This window comes from Pan paniscus, chromosome 20 (assembly GCF_029289425.2).
Source record: "Pan paniscus chromosome 20, NHGRI_mPanPan1-v2.0_pri, whole genome shotgun sequence".
Lineage (NCBI taxonomy): Eukaryota > Metazoa > Chordata > Mammalia > Primates > Hominidae > Pan > Pan paniscus.
Genome location: NC_073269.2, coordinates 62,961,021 through 62,985,027, shown reverse-complemented (window position 1 = coordinate 62,985,027; position 24,007 = coordinate 62,961,021). Strand labels below are relative to the sequence as shown.

Sequence of the window (24,007 nt, the reverse complement as noted above, 5' to 3'; positions counted from 1 at the left end):
AATGGTGAGTGTCGGGGCTGGAAAAAAGGAAATGAAGAGTTATTGCTGTTTCCATGGTGACTCATCTCCAAGGATACTGAGGGTTGCTCAGCAACCAGGTCACCTTCTCCATTCTCTCCCTGATCCGATGAACACGCATTGCATTCCCGCTATTATAACCTTATAGCCACATCTGTCTAAAGAGGTAACCCTACAGTTTAGTTTTAAGGGAAGTATGGTGATATTTCATATCTTCTGTCACCACATTAAGTCATTAAGTATAAGCTGCAGGGATTCATGGTTTCTACATTGGTTCTCTCATTTTTTTATTTTTATTTTTTGCAGTCATCATATCTTTGTGATGCTGGGTTATCAGTGGTATCTATGAAAAAAACAATAACCACATGAAAATCAATGAGGATGAGGACATCAGGATGACACAGTCTAGTCTGATTCCGACATTTGAGAAGTTGTGCAGGAACCAACAAATACATCCCATTATTAAGTAATTACTATTGAAAAGTGAAAGAAATATTTTTTTCTTTGGCAAAGAGATAATGAACCACTTCATTCCCATGTCCATGGCCACTATCCATAAGACAGACGATAACAACCACCCACAGGGCTTGGAGAAGTTGGCACATCTGCACTCTCGGTGCAATTGTGATGAGATGCAGATTCTGTGAAAAAAAAAAATTACAACAGTTCTGAAAAGAATAAAAATAAAATTATCTTTCTACCTCTGGATATTACCCAGAAGTAATGGAAGCAGAAAATTAAAGAGATATTTGTACACCCGTGGGCATAGCAGCATTACTCATGAGAGTCAAAAGTGGAAGCATCCCAGCACTTTGGGAGGCCAAGGCGGGCAGATCATGAGGTCAGGAGTTCGAGACCATCCTGGCTAACATGGTGAAACCCCGTCTCTAATAAAAATACAAAAAAATTAGCCGGGCGTGGTGGCGGGTGCCTGTAGTCCCAGCTACTTGGGAGGCTGAGGCAGGAGAATGGCATGAACCTGGGAGGCGGAGCTTGCAGTGAGCCGAGATGGCGCCACAGCACTCCAGCCTGGGCGACAGAGCGAGACTCCATCTCAAAAAAAAAAAAAAAAAAAAGTGGAAGCAACCCAAGTTGCTCGTTAACCAAGTTTTGGTTAAAAAGTAAAAAAAAAAAAAATATATCAGCAAGGCTGTAGAGAATGGGGGACGCTTACATACTCTGGTGAAAATGCAAATTAGTGTAAATTAGTCCAGCCACTGTGGAGAGCAGTTTGGAGATTTCTCAAAGAACTAAGCATTGAGCTGCTATTCAACCCAGCAATCCTATTACTGGGTATATGCCCAAAGGAAAATGAATCATTCTGCTAAACAGTCACATGAACCTGTATGCTCATTACCATTCTATTCACAACAAAGACATGGAATGAACCTATGTACCCATCAACAGTGGATTGGATAAAGAAAGTGTTGCACACGTACACTGTGCAATACTATGCAGCCATAAAAAGGAATAAAACCAGCCAGGCTTGGTGGCTCATGCCTGTAATCCCAGCACTTTGGGAGGCCAAGGTGTGCAGATCACATGGGATCAGGGGTTCGAGACCAGCCTGATCAACATGAAGAAGCCCCATCTCTTACTAAAAATACAAAATTAGCCTGGCATGGTGGCATGCGCCTGTAATCCCAGCTACTTGGGAGGCTGAGGCAGGAGAATCACTTGAACCCGGGAGGTGGAGGTTGCAGTGGGCCAAGATCGCGCCATTGCACTGCAGCCTGGGCAACAAGAGCGAAACTCCACCTCAAAAAAAAAAAAAGGAATGAAACCATGTCTTTTGCAGCGACATGGATGCAGCTGGAGACCATTTTCTTAAGCAAATTACCTCAAAACAGAAAATTAAATACCACATGTTCTCACTTATAAGCAGGAGCTAAATATTGGGTGTACATGGACATAAAAATGGAAACAATAGGCACTGTGGACAACCAAAGAAGGGAGAGAGGAAGGACACAGGTTGAAAAACTACCTATCAGGTACCAGGCCTACTATCTGAGTGATGGGTTCAGTCATATCCTAAACCTCAGCATCAGGCAGTATGCCTTTGCAACAAACCTGCACATGTATCCCATGATTCCAAAATAAAAATTGAACAAAAGTAAAGGAAATCCTGACAGGTGCTACAATCTGGATGAAGCCTGAAGAATGCTGTCAATTGAAATAAATCCACACCAAAAGGACAAATAATATATGATTCTAGGTATACGAGGTACTTAGAAGAGTCAAATTCATAGAAATAGAAAATAAAATGGTGATTGCCAGGGGCTGGAAAAGGGAAGTGGAGAGTTATTCCTTAATGGGTACAGAGTCGTGGTTTTCCCAGACTAAAGGAGTTCTGAAGATGTATGGGACAGATTAGGATACAACAAGTAAATGTACTTAATTGCTGAACTTTACACTTAAAAATATAGTTATGCTGTAGTTCCAGCTACTCGGGAGGCTGAGGCAGGAGAATCGCTTGAACCCGGGAGGCGGAGGTTGCAGTGAGCCAAGATCACACCACTGCACTCCAGCCTGAGTGACAGAGCAAGACTCTGTCTCAAAAACAAACAAACGAAAACAAACTATATATATACACACACACATATATATACATATATATATACACACATACATATGTGTGTATATATATACACATATATATATATGCTGAGTGCGGTGCCTCACTACTGTAATGCCAGCACTTTGGGTGGCCAAGGCAGGTGGATCACCTGAGGTCAGGAGTTCGAGACCAGCCTGGCCAACATGGCGAAACCCCATCTCTACGAAAAATACAAAAATTAGCCAGGCGTGGTGGCGCGCCTGTAATCCCAGCTACTCGGGAGGCTGAGGCATGAGAATCACTTGAACCCAGGAGGCAGAGGCTGCAGTGAGCCAAGATCGCACCACTGCACTCCATCCTAGGGGATAGAGCGAGACTCTGTCTCCAAAAAGTATATATATATACATATATACATACAGTTATGAGCCACATACCAACATTTCGGTCAATGACATTATATTATATACAGAACAGTGGTCTCATAAGATTTTAGCAGCAAATTTTTACTGTATCTTTTCTGTGTTTAGACATGTTCAGTTACACAAATGCTTACCATTGTGTTAAAGTCCCCCACGGAATTCAGTATGGTAGCATCTCGAAAAGGCTTGTAGCTTAGGAGCAGCAGGCTCTACCACCAAGGTTTGTGTAAGTACACTCTAGGATGTTCACACAATGACAATATCACCTAAAAACACAATCCTCAGAACACATCTCTGCCCTTAGGTGAGTCCTGACTCTAGGTAAAAAGGTGAATATTCAATTGTACTATTTTACCACGGTTTAAGAATATAAAAAAAAATTAAAATAATAAGCTTATTCTATGGGTAACATATTATTGACATATTAGTAACAAAATGCTTAAGATGGCTTATTTGTATAATACATATTTTGCTACAATTAAAAATTGAAAAGTAAAAATAAAAAAGTTAAATAAAAGCCAATTTTACCATGATGCCAGATTGCCATCTAGCGTAAGCAAAGGCATTTGAAAATTTCCCAGACATTCCTTCAAATGGGAAGAAAGGAGAAAACAAAAACATATTATTAAGACGGTATTTTTTTGTTTTGTTTTTTGTTTTTTATTTTTTGTTTTGAGACAGAGTCTCACTCTGTCACCCAGGCTGGAGTGCAGTTTCGCGATCTCAGCTCACTGCAACCTCCACCTCCTGGGTTCAAGCGATTCTCCTGCCTCAGTCTCCCAAGTAGTTGGGATTACAGGCGTGTGCCACCACGCCTGTTAATCTTTGTATTTTTAGCAGAGAGGGGGTTTCACCATGTTGGCCAGGCTGGTCTCCAACTCCCAGCCTCAGGTGATCCACCCACCTCGGCCTCCCAAAGTGCTGGGATTACAGGCGTGAGCTACCGTGCCCGGCCAAAATGGGTATTTTTTTGTTTGTGTTTGTTTGTTTGTTTGAGATGGAGTTTCGCTCTTGTTGCCCAGGCTGGAGTGCAATGGCACAATCTTGGCTCACCACAACCTCCGCCTCCTGGGTTCAAGCAATTCTCCTGCCTCAGCCTCCCAAATAGCTGGGATTACAGGCATACACCACCATGCCCGGCTAAGGGTATGTTTTTATAAGTCTGCTTTTCTGTTTAATAAGGTTTTTCCCCAAAATGACAATAACTGCACACATGGGCATGGTAGGCTTCCTGGCTTTGGAGAGATCAATGCTACGCTATGGTAGGAAGCCTGAATCCCCGGCTTGGACACAGTTTATGGAGAGAATACAGGCTGGAGTTCACATCCAGGTCATCTCCTTGGATCAGAGCCTCAGTGCAGTCTACAGTATGCACAGCCATCCCGCCACCCCCAGTAGCCCTGGCTGTGAGTAAGGTCCTAGGAGCGTCTGCATTTTACAGTGGAGGATGCTGGGCTCAGAGAGGGGAGGTCTCCAGGCTGTCTGGCCCTGGACCCATGCCTCCATCACTTGCTCCCATCTTGTCTCTGAGCATCTAAGGAGAGGTATTCTGGGCACTTCCCAGAGAAGAGAGTCCAGATCTGAAACTGTTCCTCAACCTCTGGATGGGGCTTTTGAAGTGTGCAGGGTCCTAGTGAAGTAGGTATAAGGCAGGGAGAGTGGAAATAGAACCCAATTTGTATGTCCCTGAAGTATTCTCCAAAACTCCAATAAAGTCACAGACACACACACACACACACACACACACACACACACTGAGCTAGCCTAGCTTATATGCAGGAGATTGTAATAGTATGAATCACATGTTTTCACGCAAGGCCATGCAGAATAAATGGTCTTCAAACCACTTCTTAAGCATGCACACATCTACACGCAAACACACTGTTATGGTCTGAATACTGCCTCCTCTTCCCAAACACAGTACCTCATATTGTGGCTGTATTTGGTGATATGGTTTTTAAAGAGATGATTAAGTTAAATGAGGTCCTTAGGGTGGGCTCTAATCCAATTTCTTCTTATAGAAGCAGCAATATGGACACAAAGAGACATCAGAGATGGACACACACAGGAAAGACTGTTAGAGACAGCAAGAAAGCATTGGTCACAATCTACAGAGGCAGCCTCAAGAGAAACCAGCCCTGCTGACATCTTAATCTCAAAATTCAGCCTCCAGAAAGGTAAGTAGATACATGTCTGTTGTTCAAGCTGCCCGGGATGTGGCGTTTTGTTTTGGCAGCCCTAACAAATTAGTATATACACTTTCACACACACCCAAGATGCAAACTTACCTAACCAGTGCACAAACTCCGTGACTAACTCACACACAGGGAGCTTCATCCCTCATGCAAGTACAATCACATGTGGACAGTTCTTAGAGTCACACACAATGACAGACGATAAAACACAACCACCCAAGATGAAGAATCACCAGCATTTCCTGATCAAACATAGACACATTCACACAGAAAGACACAAACACACAATGTGCTGCAGGCTTATTTGAACTCAAATACAAATACAGACACACACACACACACACAGTTATATCCAATCATCCGTTCAAGACAAGACATTCTCAACCACACAGAATCATAGAGAAATACAACCACAAACAAGGTAACGCACACTCACAGAGGGACACACAGTTAACACAGTCAACGACACACAGTCACAGAGACATAGGGAGATGGGCTATCAATCCGTCGCTCAGGAAACTTTCACCTCCACATTGACGTAAAAGATGGATCCTTCATAGAAAATATGAAGTAAGGTGATACCAATCAATCAGAAAACAGCTGTCACTGAAAAGATAATTTGTGGCCCTCAGATCCCAACAGGAGGAGGCTAACACATGGCACTTACTACCCTAATGCTGAGTGATGAGATAAATGCATAATCAGTCTTTATGTGAAGATGTGGGCAGAACACGACCCAATTGGGGTCTTCTTTTCTTGGTTATCAAACAAGGAATCTTGGTTTCAATTTATTTTAGAAATATACTTTGAAGTCACCATTGCATAAGTCAGTAGGCATCAACTACCTCCCTTACCTGTGTAAGAGTTCATAGACCCAATAGGTCCTTCAACACCATGGACAGGTCATCGTCAATGGTGGGGCTGTGGGATTCTTTTTTTTTTTTTTTTTTGGAGAGGGAGTCTCGCTCTATCTCCCAGGCTGGAATGCAGTGGCGCCATCTCGGCTCCTCCATCTCCCAGGTTCAAGCGACTCTCTTGCCTCAGCCTCCCGAGTAGCTGGGATTACAGGCACCCACCATCATGCCTGTCTATTGTTGTATTTTTTGGATTTTTGTAGAGACGGGGTTTCACCATGTTAACCAGGCTGGTCTTGAACTCCTGACCTCAGGTGATCTGTCTGCCTCAGCCTCCCAAAGTGCTGGGATTACAGGCGTGAGCCACCGCACCCAGCCTTGTCTAACATTTTACGACTCCCTTTAATCCCCTCCAATCATCTTCTGAATTCAAACACCTGGAACATTATATCTTGCAGAAAAAGCTAAGAAGAGAAAAGGCAAATAAAATCTTAATGTTCCTAGGAAAATAGTTTGGAATTGTGTGCCTTTTGAAAGGATCTTGATTCTGCCATGAGGTTTTGAACAATATTTTGAGAACTAGTGGCCTGAGAGATATACAAATAAGAGACCTGAAAATATAAATGGAGATTATCTGAATATACAAATGACAGATTATCCATTTGGAAGACTGTGGGACTTCCATACAGTTTATTAGTCTCTACAGCTGCATTTTGCTGGTGCAGAAGAGTCCCTCCCCCACTGCGTGTTCTCATTCTAATTCCACCATGAGTCATCTCCAAGGACACTGAGCATTGCCTGGCAACCAGATTAGCGCCTCCATTCTCTCCCCCTCCAATGAACACGTACAGCATTCCTTCTGCTCCATCCTCACAGCTGCAAGTGTCTGCAGAGTTACCTCTATGCTTGAAATTTAAGGGAAGAACGGCAATATTCAATATCTCCTGACACCACATGAACTAAAGGCTCCAGGGGTTCACAGTCTCCACCTTAGATCCTTCTACATTTCCTTTGCTGACATCTTTGTGGTGCTGGAGTGTCAGTGGTCACCATGAAGAACAGCAATAACCAACTGAAATCAACATGGATGAGGAGTGAGGGTGGCGTGGGCCAATCTGGGTCCAAGGTTTGAGAAGCTGTGCAATTCCCAACGGGCTTCTCAGTAGCAACAGATCTTAATCTCATAACCAATGACTTTAAACTTGAATACCCATCACAAACGTTCAAGTTCTCAAATATACTAGGTTTTTGTTGTTGTTGTTGTTTGTTTGTTTGTTTTTTGTTTTTGAGACGGAGTCTTGCTCTGTCACCGAGGCTGGAGTGCAGTGGCGCAATCTTGGCTCACGGCAACCTCCACCTCCTGGGTTCATGCGATTCTCCTGCCTCAGCCTCCCCAAGTAGCTGGGATTATAGGCGTGCACCACCACGTGCAGCTAATTTTTGTATTTTTAGTAGAAATGGGGTTTCTCCATGTTGGTCAGGCTGATTCTCAAACTCCTGACCTCAGGTGATCCACCCTCCTCGGCCTCCCAAAGTGCTGGGATTACAGGCATGAGCCACCACACCCGGCCTACACTAGGTTTTTATCCAATCACAGTACACCATACAACCCCGCACACAAATCTAGACACAAGTCAATGTTTAGTGTCTCTTCTACTAGACTAATCTGACTAAAGAAATCAATACCAAAAAACATTGTCCAAATCCAAACTTCAGCCTCCACTTTCATATCCGCCCAAAAAGGCCTAATTAAACTCTACTTCTTCTCTTTCCTTATCCTGTCTCTTCTAACTCTATTTTTAGTTATCTAACCTGTTCCCCTGAGTACGCTCAATTGCAAGATAAATGCTCACAAATACAGATCAACCAGCAACCACCACCAATCAGCATCTGTAACTATACAAGGCTGCCTCACCTAAAGAATCTTCACACAATAATCCTACCTCCTCGCCCTCAAAAATTACACAATTTTCCATAATATACCATAATATAAAAATCAGTTGGGCAGGTGAGGTGGCTCACACCTGTAATCCCAGTACTTTGGCAGGCCAAGGCAGGTGGATCACCTGAAGTCAGGAGTTCGAGACCAGCCTGGCAAACATGGTGAAACCCCATCTCTACTAAAAGTAGAAAAATTACCCAGGCATGATGGCGGGCGCCTGTAGTCCCATCTACTCGGGAGGCTGAGGCAGGAGAATTGCTTGAACCTGGCAGGCAGAGATTGCAGTGAGCTGAGATCATGCCACTGCACTCCAGCCTGGGCGACAGATAACGACTCTGTTTCAAAAAAAAAATCAATTACAACTTCCACCTCATCATATTCCATTATTCATCCAACTGCTGCCAACTCTAACAACAGCCCTAACAATAAAGCACCCCAGAGGTCAAGACCTGACCCCCATCCATGTGTCAGGATACTCTTCAGTAGCCATTGCCACGGTATAACCAAAGACATATACCATGATTAAGTAATAAGTATTAAAAATGAAAGCAATATTTTCCCTGGCAAAGAAATAAGGAACTACCTCACTGCCGTTTCCGTGGTCACTATCTGTTAAACAGAATATAACAACACTGACAGGATTTGGAGAGGCTGAAACACCTGCACCGTTGGTGCGATTGTGATGTGATGCAGCTGTGGTGGGAAACCATCCGACTGTTCTGAAAAAACAGAAATAAAATTACCCATGAACCAGCAATTTACCTCTGAATCTTACCCACAAGTTTTGAAAGCAGAGACTCAAAGAGACGTTTGTGCACCCGCGTGCATGGCAGCATTATTCATAACAGTCAAAGTGGAAGCAACTCAAGTCTCCATCGATTGGTGAATGGATAAGCAAGATGGGGTACAGACAATGGCATATTATTCGGGCCTAAAAAGAAAGGAAATTCTGACCCATGCTATGACTTGGATGAACTTTGAGGAACAATGTTCATTGAAATAAGCCCATCACAACCGGACAAAATACTGTATGATTCCAGGTATACGAGGTACTTAGAAGAGTCAGAATTCCTGAATGGAAAATAAAAAGGGTGGTTTCCAGAGGCTGGAAGGGGGAGAAATGGAGAGTTATTGCTTAATAGGCACAGAGTTCTTGTTTTCCAAGATGAAAGGCGCTCTGAAGAGGAATGGTGCAGATTGTGGCAGAACAAGTGAATGTACTTAATAGTGATGCACACTCAAAATACAGTCATGGCCGGGCATGGTGGCTCACGCCTGTAATCCCAGCACTTTGGGAGGCCAAGGAGGGTGGATCACAAGGTCAGGAGATCAAGACCATCCTGGCCAACATGGTGAAACCCCGTCTCTACCAAAATACAAAAAATTAGCCGGGCGTGGTGGTGGGCGCCTGTAGTCCCAGCTACTCGGGAGGCTGAGGCAGAAGAATGGCGTGAACCCGGGAGGCGGAGCTTGCAGTGAGCTGATATGGCACCACTGCACTCCAGCCTGGGTGACAGAGCGAGACTCCGTCTCAAAAAAAAAAAAAAAAAAAAAAAAAATACAGTCACGAGGTGCATAGTAACATTTCAGTCAATGATAGGTCTCATATATTATAGCGGTCCCATAAGATCATAGTACCAAATTTGTACTGTACCTTTTCTATGTTTAGATACACAAATACCACTGTGTTCCAGGTACCTACAGTATTTAGTACAGCAACGTGCCACGCAGGTTTGTGTCCTAGGAGCAGCAGACTATACCACAGAGCCTAGGTGTGTAGTAGGCTGCACCATCTAGGTGTTTGTAAGTTCACTCTAAGATGTTCACACAATGTCAAAATTGCCTAACCACAAAATTCTCAGAATGTATCCCTGTTGTCGATTCATGACTATATTTAAAATGATAAATACCATAGTTTAAAAAAATAAAAAAGGCATATATCACAGGCTTATGATATTAGTAATATATCTTTCACATATTAGTCACAAAATGCTTAAGATGGTAAATTTTGTGTAATATGTATTTTGCCACAATTGAAAATTGAAAAGTAAAAAAATAATAATTAGAGCCTATTTTTTTCATGGTGCAAGAGTGCCATCTAGTGACAGCAATGATGATTTCATAGGTGTTCCTTCAAATTAGCGGACAAAAGTTAAGATTTGGTTTTTGGTTTTTGTTTTGTCTTGTTTCTTCTTTTTACACAGGGTCTCACTCTGTTCAGTGGCGCGACCTCAGCTCACTGCAGCCTCGACCTCCCAGGCTCAAGCGATCCTCCCACCTCAGTCCCCGAGTAGTGGGGACTACAGGCTTGTACCACCACGCCGAGCTAATTGTTTTTTGTAGAGAAGGGGTCTCACCATGTTGCCCAGGCTTAAAAACAAGATGTGCATTTTCACATGTTTGTTTATCTGTTTAAGAAGATTTTTTCCCCAAGTGACAATGGTGCACATGGCCACGGTAGGCTCTGGGACTTTGGATGGACCGATGTCGTACTCCAGTGGGAATTCTGGCCCTGGCATGGACACAGCTGTGGAGAGAGTGCAGGCTGGGTTTCACATCCCACGTATCCTTTTGAACAGGAGCCGAAGTGCACAGTACAATATGCATGGCCATCTCCCGCACCCCTGGCTGTGAGTGAGGTCCTAGGAGTGTCTGCATTTTACAGACAACACTGGGCTCAGAGAGGAGAGGTCTCCAGACTGCCTGGCCCTGAGCCCATGCTTCCATCACCTGCTCCAATCCTGTCTCCAAGCATCCTAGGAAGGGCATCCTGGGCACTTCCCAGACGGATCCTAGGACCTATCTTGCTCTACCTTTGGAATTGCGCATTTGGGGTGGGCAGGATCCTAATAAGGTTGATATAAGACAGGAAAGTGGCCTGAGGTTTCAATTTATTTATCCACAAATAGTATCTCCTTCAATCACACACACACACACGATGAAAGGTGCCTGGGTCTTGTGGAACTCAGACACACACACACACACACACGCACATTTAGTGGATGAAAGGTGTCTGGGTCTTGTGGGACTCACACACACACACACACACACACACACACACGATGAAAGGTGCCTGGGTCTTGTGGAACTCAGACACACACACACACACACGCACATGTAGTGGATGAAAGATGCCTGAGTTTTGTGGGACTCACACACACACACACACGTGCACATTTAGTGGATGAAAGGTGCCTGGGTCTTGAACTCACACACACACACACACACACACGTGCACATTTAGTGGATGAAAGGTGCCTGGGTCTTGTGGAACTCACACAACATGGGTTTCATAATTGCACGAATCACTGTTTCACGCACAGTCATGTGGACGCAATGGCAACCTTCACAGCATCTCCCATGACCACACATCCACACACAAACACACTGTTATGGGCTCACTGTTTTCTCCTGAAAACTTATTTGGTGATTCCCTAAACTCCAGAACCTCAGGATGTGACTATCTGGGGTCAAGGCCTTTAAGAGGGGATTAAATGAGGCTTTTGGACTGGCCCTACTCCCATTTGACTGGCATCCTTATAGAGGAGGGAGTTAGACACACACAGTGACACCAGGGATGCATACAAAAAAAAAGACCTAGCGTGGACGCCGACAGAATACGGCCGCCAAGAAGCCAAGGAGAGAGGCCTCCTGAGCACTGGCTCCTTCGACACCGTGATCTTGGGCTCCAGGCTCCAGGACGGGGAGAAAACAAGCTTCTATTAGTACTAGGTTAAGCCACCCAGTCTGCCCAGGCCACCCAGTCTGTGGTGTTTTGTTACAGCAGCCATAGCAAATTAATCCACAACCTTCCCACACACTCACATGAGCGCTCAAAACCCTCCTAACTGGAGCACACACTCACAGTCACAAACCCACACACAGGGGGCTTCCTCCCCTCTATGATCACAGTCACACTCGGGCTGTCCTAGAGAGAGTCACACACAACGGCGCATGATGTAACACAGCAGACTAAGATGCACACACAACAGCCCAGGTCAAACAGACACAGACACACAGCAAACCTGAACACACACATTCCTGTGGCTCATCCAGGCTGAGATAGAAACTTTCCGGTGAAGCGTGACTCATAATCACACATGGAGATCTGCAGTCACATCCAATCATACGTGAGAGACCACACGCCCTCAACCGCACAGAGTCAGAGAGAAACACAGACACACACACACAGAAGGACACTCCATCCAACACACTCAAGGACACACAATCACACAGACATGGGGAGACAAGCCATCACACAGTTGTACAAGACACTGTCATCTCCATATTATTTTCTGTAGGGAAAAGAAAGAGAGATCAGATTGTTACTGTGTCTATGTAGAAAAGGAAGACATAAGAAACTCCATTTTGACCTGTACCAAAAAAAATGGTTTCTACTCTGAGATGCTGTTAACCTGTAACTTTAGCCCCAACCCTGTGCTCACAGAAACATGTGCTGTATTGAATCAAGGTTTAATGGATTTAGGGCTGTGCAGCACGTGCCTTGTTAACAATATGTTTGCAGGCAGTATGCTTGGTAAAAGTCATCGCCATTCTCCAGTCTCGATTAACCAGGGACACAATGCACTGCGGAAAGCTGCAGGGACCTCTGCCTGAGAAAGCCTGGGTATTGTCCAAGGTTTCCCCCACTGAGACAGCCTGAGATGTGGCCTCATGGGAAAGGAAAGACCTTACATCCCCCAGCCGGACACCCATAAAGAGTCTGTGCTGAGGAGGAGGAGTGAAAGAGGGAGGGCTCTTTGCAGTTGAGATAAGAGGAAGGCTTCTGTCTCCTGCTCGTCCCTGGGAATGGAATGTCTAGGTGTAAAGCTGATCATTCCCATTCGTTCTATTCTGAGATAGGAGAAAACCGCCCTGTGGCTGGAGGCGAGATATGCTGGCAGCAATACTGCTCTGTGACTCTTTGCTACACTGAGATGTTTGGGTGAAGAGAAACATAAATCTAGCCTACGTGCACATCCAGACACAGTACCTTTCCTTGAACTTATTCATGATACAGATTCCTTCGCTCACGTTTCTCTGCTGACCTTCCCCCAACCTGTTGCCCAGCCACATTCCCCTCACTAGGACAGTAAAAATAATGATCAATAAATACTGAGGGAACTCAGAGGCTGGCGCCAGTGCGGGTCCTCTGTATGCTGAGCGCCGGTCCCCTGGGCCCACTGTTCTTTCTCTATACTTTGTCTCTGTGTCATTTCTTTTCTCAGTCTCTCGTCCCACCTGATGAGAAATACCCACAGGTGTGGAGGGGCTGGCCCAATTCAATTTTCTTTTTTTTTTTTTTTTTCTGAGATGGAGTCTCGCTCTGTCTCCCAGGCTAGAGTGCAGCGGCATGATCTCGGCTCACTGCAACCTCTGCCTTCTGAGTTCAAGCAATTCTCCTGGCTCAGCCTCCCAAGTATCTGGGACTACAGGCTCCAGCCACGAAGCTCAGCTAATTTTTCTATTTTTAGTAGAGATGGGGTTTCGCCATGCTGGTCAGGCTGGTCTCAAACTCCTGACCTCAGGTGATCCACCCACCTCGGCCTCCCAAAGTGCTGGGATTACAGGCGTGAGCCACCACATCCGGCCTATATTATTTTCAATTTATTGTGTAATGGAAAATTGGAGGTATGCTGAGGCCAACAGATGAGGAAGTGACTGTCATTGAAATAAATTGTGTTACTCAGTTTCCAGGAGAAGAGAGCCCGTCTCAGCTCAGGCAGCCCCATGGGGAAAGCGCCAGGGTCTGCCAGGAGGCAGAAGGAGGTGAGTGAAATGTGGATGTGGACAAGACTTTGCTATAGTTTCTGTGGAAAGGAAGAAGTGAGGCAGATTTCATAGGTTAGGGCTGGTCACTTTGGATAACCTCAGTGGGATCTGGGGAAAAGGGCTGTTCTTAGTGGTGTGATACCTGGCCCTGGGGTGAGTATAGCGCCCTGTTAGAGAGTGGGTGGGGTGTGGGCTCTGGATTGGTGGTTTATATCTAAAAGGCATGCTCTCAAGCAAGTTATTTATCACTTGAGAAATTGGCTAAAACTGGGAGGGGCCATCCCTGCAAGGTCAAGACCATGATGTAAAAGCAATTTTTTTTTTCATTGATCTTTTATGTATTTTTTTGGTCTCAATCTTATTTGTTTCTGCTCTATGCTTTATTTACTTTCTTCTACTAATTTTTGGGTTTGGTTTGTTCTCGTTTTCATAGATTCTTGAGGTGCATCCTTAGATTACTGAAGTCTGTCTTTCTTTCTTTTTCTTTTTCTTTCTTTCTTTCTCTTTCTTTCTTTTTCTTTCTTCCTTCCTTCCTTGTTTTCTTTCTTTTCTTTCTTTCTCTCTTTATTTATTTATTTCTCTTTCTCTCTTTCTTTTTTTGAGACAGGGTCTAGCTCTGTCACCCAGGCTGGAATGCAATGGCACAATCTCAGCTCACTGCAACCTCTACCTCAAAGGCTCAATCAATCCTCCCACCCTAGCCTCCCGAGTAGCTGGGGCTACAGGCTTGCACCACCATGCCTGGCTAATTTTCTGATTTTTTGTAGAGACGGGGTCTCGCTATGTTGCCCATGCTGGTCTCGAACTCCTGGTCTCAAGCAATCTACCCACCTCGGCCTCCAAAAGTGCTAGGATTACAGGCATGAGCCACTGCCCCCAATCTCTTATTTGAAATGTTTCTACTTTTTTGATGTAGGAGTTTATTGCTATATACTTGCCTCTTAGCATTTTTTTTTTTCCTTTTTGTGGAGAACCAGGTCTTGCCGTGTTGCCCAGGCTGGTCTTGAACTCCTGGGCTCCAGCAATCCTCCCGATTTTGCCTCCCTACAGGATTATAGGCATGAGCCACCACACCCAGCCTTAGTACTGCTTCAGCTGCATTCCAGAGGATTTGCTATGTTGGGTTTCCAACTGAACTTAAGAAGTAACAAGGAAAACACTTACCTGCTTCAACAGTGCAAGGTGCTATTGATACAGCTTTTAGAGGCTCAGCTCAAACTCTCAGAGTTCATGACCTGGTGGGGGAAACAGGTAAACAGTCAGTTATATCCCCATGAGGGATGGGGAACAAGAGAACCAGCATACCTCTTATGACAGCATTGAGGAGGAATTTGTTTTAACGATTATCGATACAGTGGTTGGGGAAAAATTCACAAAGAAGATGATTCTCGGCCAGGCAAGGTGGCTCACACCTGTAATCCCAGCACTTTGGGAGGCCAAGGTGTGTAGATCACCTGAGGTCAGGAGTTCAAGACCAGCCTGGCCAACATGGCGAAACCCCGTCTTTACTAAAAATACAAAAAAATAGCCAGGTTTGGTGGTGGGCGCCTGTAATCCCAGCTACTGGGGAGGCTGAGGCAGGAGAATTGCTTGAACTTGGGAGGCGGAGGTTGCAGTGAGCCGAGATCGAGCCACTGTACTCCAGCCTGGGCAACAAGAGCAAGACTCCATCTCAAAAAATAATAATAATAATAAATAAGAAGATGACTCTTTATCTTATTTGTCACATTATTAAAATAAAATTATATTTCATATTTATGGTAGAAATGCCCAAAAACCCCCACCTAGCTACTATTTCTTGATTCTTACAATGTCTTGGGGGGCACCAGGTCCAATCCTTCCCCACCCCCAGTGCCCATTTCTAGGTGAAGGAGGTGGGCTCAGAAGGACAGATGTCTTCCCCAGGATCACCCACATCATGAATGTTGGGGCTGGGGTTTGTGAACTCAGGAATCTACATTTGACTTTCTCATCTAAGAATGTTAAACTTATCCTATGATCCTCCTTTCCAGACACCACCACCCCCACCCCCGCCGGCCCCCCAAAAAGAATTTAAACTTATCCTATATAAAGGGAATTCTCTGGAAGGCCAGGTACAAATAGCTCAATCTACCTTTCACTGAAATTCTTCACTGGGTTAATTATGGTAGGCAGCGTGAAAAATTGATAACAGCGAGACAGATCTGGGTTACATTTCCCATGAGAATTTAGAGCCACGGAAACAACTGGATAGCTTCATGGGAATTTGACACCGTGTATGAAAAGCACGGAGTGTGCACATTCCTTCCACCCAGCCAGCTGATATCTAAAAACTTAACCTAAGACAGTAATTCTTAAAGTTTTTCATCTCAGGCCAATTTTATATTTTTTAAATATATTGAGAACCCCTAAAATTTTTTCTTTGTATGATCTATATTTACATACAATTACATATTGAAGCTGAGAAAATTATACATTTAAAACTGCAAAATAATAATCTTATTATATATTAACATTTCACAATTTTTATAGGCAATTATACAGTATTTTCCAAAGAATTAGTAAGAAAATTAGCATTGTCTTACATGTTTGCAAATTTCTTTAATGTTCACCTTACTACAAGACAGCTAGGTTCTCAAATCTGCCACTTAAACATTTGCAGTATTACATCATGCAGATAAATTGAAAAGTCGGTAGGCAAGTAAATTCTTAATCTTCTTAGGAAAATGTTGGGAATTATGGACCCCCAGAAAGGGTCTTGATTCCCCCAGGAGTCATTAAACTACATTTTGGGAACTACTGACCTAAAACTATGCAAACGGTAGACGTGAAAAAATCAGTGGAGACCGTCTCAATATACAACTGAGGGTTATTAATTAAAGAAATTAATTAATTTCTAATTTCTACATCTACATTACTTTCCTGAGTCTCTGCAGCTACATTTGGCTGAGGCAGAATAGCCCCTCTGCCACTGCCTGTTCTCACCAGAGTCCCCTGTGGGGCGTCTCCGCGTTGCTAGGCGACCAGGGGAGCTCTTCCGTTCTCTCCCCCTCCAATGAACACCTCCTGCTTTTCTGCCTCTCTATCCCCACAGCTGCAACTGTCAGCCCAGGTACTCTGATTCTTTCCATTTTAGAGAAGCGTAGCAGTATTAGACATCTGACACACATGAACCTCCACCTCCAGGGTTCCACAGTTTCAGCCTAAGATCTCTCTACACTTCCTTTGATAACATCATGCTTTGTGATGCTGGGTTGGCAGTGTTTGCTGTGAATCAAACACATGAAAATCAACAAGGATGAGGAAGTGCGGGTGGCATAGTCCAGTCTGATGCCAATGTTTGAGAAGGTATAGAATGCCCAGCAGGCACACACATTCTACTATATTATTATTTATTTATTTATTTATTTATTTATTTATTTACTTATTTTGAGACAGAGTCTCGCTCTGTCCTCCAGGCTGGAGTGCAGTGGCGCGATCTCGGCTCACTGCAAGCTCCACCTCCCGGGTTACACCATTCTCCGGCCTCAGCCTCCCAAGTAGCTGGGACTACAGGCGCCTGCCACCACGCCCGGCTAATTTTTTTTTTCTTTGTTTTGTATTTTTAGCAGAGACGGGGTTTCACCGTGCTAGCCAGGATGGTCTCGATCTCCTGACCTCATGATATGCCCGCCTGGGCCTCCCAAAGTGCTGGGATTACAGACGTGAGCCACCGTGTCCGGCCACACATTCTATTATTAAGCAATTACGACTGAAAAAATTTAAAAAATCATTATCTTTGCAATAAGAAACCACCTCACTTTCATTAACATGGCTACTATCCATAAACCACAATGTAAGAAATATTGGCAGGATTTGGAGAAATTGGAACCCTTCTGCACCGCTGATGGGAATGTGGTATGATGCAGTCATTCTGGAAAATGGTCTGAAGGTTTCCAAAAAAAATTAAAAACAAAATTATCATGTGATCCAGCAATTCTAATTCTAGATAAAGACCTTAAAAATGGAAAGCAGTGGGCTGGGTGCGGTGGCTCACGCCTGTAATCCCAACACTTTGGGAGGCCAAGGCGGGCAGATCACGAGGTCAGGAGATCGAGACCATCCTGGCTAACACGGTGAAACCCCGTCTCTACTAAAAATACAAAGACAAAATTAGCCGGGCATGGTGGTGGGCGCCTGTCCCAGCTACTTGGGAGGCTGAGGCAGGAGAATGGCGTGAACCCGGGAGGTGGAGGTTGCAGTGAGCCGAGATCGCGCCACTGCACTCCAGCCTGGGCGACAGAGCGAGACTCCGTCTCAAAAAAACATAAATAAATAACAAAATAACATGTATCATGGTTTACATTTGGCCTACTTTCTTCTTCTTCTTTTTTTTTTTTTTTTTTTTTGGTAAAGTAGGACTTGGTGATCTTTCCTAATTGTACTTAGAACCAATATTTATCTCATCAGTCTTCCTCAGTCATTTCTTTCTACATACCCCTTCCTGCCCACTCCCCATAACACTCCTGCTAACGGTGAGTTTTATGGGCCAACCTGGTTGGGGTCCAGTGCCTGGTAATCCAATCACATGCTAATCCAGGCGTGGCTGTGAAGGTTATTTTGTAGATGTGGTTATCATCTACAACCAGTTTAAGAAAAGGTTGCCCTCGGTAATGTAAGTGGACTTCATCTAATCAGTTGAAGGCCTTCTGAGTAAAACTCAGGGTTTCCCAGAGAAGAGGAAATCCTGCCTCAAGATTTCAGCATCAATGTCTGCTTGAGTTTCCCACCTGCTGGCTGGCCCTACAAACCAACTCCCACAACTGTGTGAGACAATTCCTTAAAATAAATCTCAATCTCTGCATACATTAGATGATAGATAGACAGACAGGCAGGCAGGCAGGCAGGCAGGCAGGCAGACAGACAGACAGACAGACAGACAGACAGACAGACAGATAGATAGATAGGGACAGGTATATATACACACATATATCTGAATTTCCTGGGTCTGCAGAGCTGAGGACCCCAGTCTGGCTTGGAGTGACTTTTTCATGGCCTGCCTCCCTTCCCCCTTGATCTCAGAGCCTTCCACCAGAATCTCTATTATATATGTATACATATAGACAACACAGAGAGAGATAAGAGAAAGATTTTAAGGAATTGGCTCACATGATCAATTTGTATCTATTAATATATACATCTATAATATATATGTGGATAGGTACATAGTATCTCCTATTGATTCTGTTTCTGAACCCTGACTGATACAGCTTCACATTCTATTTATTATATCACCCATTTTTAAAAACTGGTAAAAACCATGTTCACAGAAACATCATTTATCACAGCAAGAATCTGAAAATCACATACATGTTCTTCAATTGAGTATCAGCTATATAAATGTACGGTGCAAGTTTTGCACATGCCACCTCTGAATTTTTCCTTTTTTTTTCTTTTCTTTTTTTTTTTTTTTTTTTGAGACGGAGTCATGCTCTGTTGCCCAGGCTGGAGTGCAGTGGCGCAATCTCAGCTCACTGCAAGCTCCGCCTCCCAGGTTCACGCCATTCTCCTGCCTCAGCCTCCCGAGCAGCTGGGACTACAGGCGGCCGCCACCACGCCCAGCTAATTTTTTGTATTTTTTAGTAGAGACGGGGTTTCACCACATTAGCCAGGATGGTCTCGATCTCCTGACCTCATGATCCTCTCGCCTTGGCCTCCCAGAGTGCTGGGATTACAGGTGTGAGCCACTGCGCTTGGCTGAATTTTTCTTTTACCAATAAAGAATAGAGAAATTCAAGTCATAGTTGGGAATACATTTTAGCATGAGGATAATTTTTGTTGTTGTTTTGAGACGGAGTTTTGCTCTTGTTGCCCAGGCTGGAGTGCGGTGGCACCATCTTGGCTCACTGCAACCTCCACCTCCCGGGTTCAAGCAATTCTCCTGCCTCAGCCTCCTGAGTAGCTGGGATTACAGGCATGAGCCACCATGCCCAGCTAATTTTGTATTTTTAGTAGAGACAGGGTTTCTCCATGTTGATCAGGCTGGTCTCAAACTCCCGACCTCAGGTGATCCGCCCACCTCAACCTTCCAAAGTGCTGGGATTACACGTGTGAGCCACCATGTCCAGCCAGCATGAGAATAATCGTATCTAAAGGGGGTTGACTCTGATAGGAAAGGTTTGGAAATAACATCACTTGAGTAATTGAAAGATCTTTGCGCATTTTTATTAGAGGGGTGTTTGTAATTACACACACCAGGCTGTATCCAACTCACCACATGTGTGTATGTGCATATGACAGATTGCAAAACTCATCCTAGTATTCCACCCCTCCTTGAACCCATGCCGTTTGTCCTGTGGCCATTTTCCCATCCCTCAAATCTGGGCTGCACCTGTGGTTTGCTTTGGCCAGTAGCCTGCAGTGGAAGTGCAAAGCTGTCAGTACAGAGCCTTGTGCTCAACGGGCTTCACGGTTCCTACTAACTCTCTCGGAACCCTGCCAGGCTGCCATGGAAATGACCCTAGGCTGTCCTGGCAGAGGATGAGAGGCTACAGATGGGCCAGCCGCTGCTCAACCCAGCTCAGCACAGATGAACGAGTGGGCCCAGCCAAGACAGAAGAACTAGTTGGCTAAACCCAACCCACAGTGCCGACCCACAGCTGATTAAGTAAATGAAGCATGGCAGTTGTTTAGCCTCTATATCAGAGAGCTTGGGCTGCCATAACAAAGTGCCACAGACGGGGTCACCTAAACAACAGAAACTTATTCTCTCCCAGTTCTGGAGGCTGAAATCCTAGATCAAGGGGCCAGGGCCGGAAGCAGTGGCTCAGGCCTGTAATCCCAGCACTTTGGGAGGCTGAGCAGGGTGGATCACCTGAGGTCAGGAGTTTGAGACCAGCCTGGCCAACATGGCGAAACCCTGTCTCTACTAAAAATACAAAAATTAGCCAGGCGTGGTAGCACACGCCTGTAGTCCCAGCTACGCAGGAGGCTGAGGCAGGAGAACTGCTTGAGGTGGAGGTTGCAGTGAGCTGAGATCGTGCCACTGTACTCCAGACAGCAAGAATCTGTCTCAAAAAAAAAAAAAAAAAAAAAAAAAAAAGAGTCTCCAATGTTGGAGCGGTGACGCCTGAATCAACCGTGGTCTGCAGATCACTCCACCTCTGTAGGCCTGAATGTGTGTGTCACCCCCCAAAAACTTTTATGTTGAAAGTTAATCACCAAGGTGATGGTGTTGGGAGGTGAGGTTTTGAGGAGGTGATTTGGTTACGAAGGCAGAGCCCTCATGAATGGGATTAGCATAATTCTAAGAGGCCCAAGAAAGCTCTTTTCTCCCTTCCACCCTGTGAGGACACAGCCAGCAAGAAGGTGCCATCTACAAACAAGGAATTGGGTTCTCACCAGACACCGAATCTCCTGGCACTTTCATCTTAGGCTTTCTAGCCTTCAGAATGATTCTTTTCAAGGCCAGGCACAGTGGCTCATGCCTGTAATCCCAGCGCTTTGGGATGCCGAGGAAAGAGGACCACTTGAGCCCAGGAGTTTGCGACCAGAATGGGCAACACAGGGAGACCTCATCTCTGTTTAAATAAATAAATACATCACCTGTTCTGCTCGTTATAAGCTGCCCTGTTTATGCTGTCTTGTGATAGCAGCTGGAATGGACTGGCAACCCCCCTGAGGTCAAAATCCCAGCCATTTCCTAGTACACGGTAAAGGGGGGAGTCTGGAAGCTTAAGGAAACGTGAATGTAGACATCGGTCTATGCAGGCAAACTGCCCAGCTACCCTTAAACACACTCCCGGAGGACCCATGGGAGACTTGCCTCACCAACACTGTAAGGTGAAGAGGCTTCTGGATCGGCGAAGAGCCCTGTGGCTGCTGTCCATTGTAGGATGGAGAAAATGCCACGAGGAAATTGGATTCCATGAGCTTGGTGGGAATAATAGGATCTTTTGGTGGTAGAGGCCAGGTGGGCACTAAACATTTAGAAGCCAGGAGGTCACAAACGTGATGCTAAGCCAGAGATAAGCCAGTTATAATGATAATGTAGCATAAAATTCAGAATATTTCAACCCACAGGGAATCTGGAATAATTGCTCATTGGTCATGAGATCTCTAGAAATGAACTACTTGGACAACTTGCTAAGGTGTTTCTCCACAGAGGACTTCAGCATCTGTCCAACAAAATCCAGCAGAAGTTGATGTAACAAGATTTGTGGACTTTCACTCAGCTCTTATTTAAGCCGGTGTTTAGAGCCTGAGCCCTTGACTTGGGAGGATATCATAAATCTTCCTCTAAGCCAATTTCAAGGTGACCACACTCCAGTTAGCACGGTGATCATGAACCAGGGAAAGCAAAGTACTCCAGCCTCTTGTGGGTTTTAGATTCAGGATGTGAGCTTAATGCCCCATTTTACCCATTGTGATGAGCCAAATTGTGCCCCACCACCAAATTTTATGTTGACGTCCTAACCCCCCATTCCTTGGAATGTGACTGTACTTGGAGATGGAGAAAGGGAATTAAGATAAAATGAGGTCATTAGCATGGGTCCCAAGTCCAATATGACTGACATTGTTTTTTGGTTTTTTTGTTTGTTTGTTTTTTGTTTGAGATGGAGTCTCAGTCTCTCACCCAGGCTGGAGTGCAGTGGCGTGATCTCCACTCACTGCAACCTCCACCTCCCGGGTTCAAGCTATTCTGCTGCCTCAGCCTCCTGAGTAGCTGGAACTACAGGCATTTGCCACCACGCCTGGCTAATTTTTCTATTTTTTTTAGTAGAGACGGTGTTTCGCCATGTTGACCAGGCTGGTCTGGAACTCCTGACCTCAGGTGATCCACCCGCCTCAGCCTCCCAAGGTGCTGGGATTACAAGTGTGGGCCACCACACCCGGCCCATGGCTGACATTATTAAAAAAAAAAAAAAAAAAAGGGGGGTGGGAGAGATTAGGACACAGACACACACAGAGGGAAGACCATATGAAGATATGGGGAAGACCGTCGTCTGTCAGCCAAGGAGAGAGGCCTCAGGGGAAACCAACCTTGGCCATACCTTGATCGTGAACTTCCATTCTTGAGAACTGTGAAGAAATAAGTTTCCACTGTTTAAGACCCTGGTCTGTGGTGCTTTGTTATGGTGGCTCTAGAAAACTACTCCGCCATCTGATCTCACGTTCCTCAACATCACACTTTCATTTTCTTCCAGGGGGTGTTTAAGACTTAATGGAAGTGACCAAAGAAAACCACAGAAACCGGTTCCTGGAAGGAGCTGCCTGCCCTGGTTGCCAGAGCCTATAGCTGGGTCTAGAATCTTCCACCCCTGGGTAGAGGCTGCCTACTGGTGTGTGACAAACATAGCTGGGACATGGAGTCCCTGCCTCAGGGTCTCTGAAACGTTGTGTGGCCTGATTTGATGGTGCATTTCCTCAGCAGCCCAAGCCAGCATTTTCTGGGGACATTTTTGCCTGATTGTGAAGGTGTTTTCTTAGTGACCACAGAAGTACATTTTCTCCAGGCTAGGAAATGAAAGAGGCAAAGGGCTTTAAAGAGGAAGTGTAGGCCTGGCACAGTGGCTTATGCTTGTAATCCCAAGACCAGGAGGCCAAGGCAGGAGGATCGTTTGGGCCCAGGAGTTCAAGACCAGCCTGGGCAATATAGTGAGACCCTCATCTCTACAAAAACTAAAAAATAAAAATAAGTAAAAATAAATGTTAACACAGAGGAGGCATAGGCATCACACAGAGAGGGGTTCGAATCCCAGTTCCTCCACTTGCAACCTTCAAAATCACAGACAAAACACTTATCCTCCAGGAGCTTCCATCTCCCTGTGTGTCAAATGTGCGCTGCAATGTGCTTGACATGTAAACAGACCATCTATCAGGTGCTAAGGCTACTGTAGCAAAGCACCGCCAACCTGTGGCTGCAGCAACAGACATTTATCGCCTCACGCTTCTGGAGGCTGGAAATCTGAAATCAGGGTGTAGGCAGGGATGGTTCCTTCTAAGAGCCATGAAGAAGAATTTGCTCCAGGCCTCTCTCCTTGGTTTGCAGATGGCGGCCTTCTCCCTGTGCCTCTACACATCATGTTCTCTCTATGCGTGTCTCTGCGTGCAAATGCACCCTTTTTATAAGGACAGCTGTCATTTTGGGTTATGGCCCACCCTATTTACTCATTTTAACTTTATTACCTCTGTAAAGAACCTGTCTCCAAATAAAGTCACATTCTGAGGAATAGGGGGTTAGCATTCCAACATATATTTGGGAGGGGGGTGAGCATAAATCAACCCCCAAC

The 24,007-nt window shown here is 45.0% G+C and overlaps 1 protein-coding gene across 7 annotated transcripts in view; it reads right to left on the bottom strand.

The window, feature by feature from the left end:
- Nucleotides 1-24,007, bottom strand: part of ZNF71 (zinc finger protein 71) — a 204,484-nt gene that overhangs the window by 101,400 nt on the left and 79,077 nt on the right. For all 7 annotated transcript variants that reach the window (XR_008622183.2, XR_010110942.1, XR_008622184.2 and 4 more), the window contains one exon: nucleotides 14,922-14,992. The gene's annotated coding sequence lies outside the window, so the exon portion shown is untranslated. The remainder of the gene's footprint in view (nucleotides 1-14,921; nucleotides 14,993-24,007) is intronic.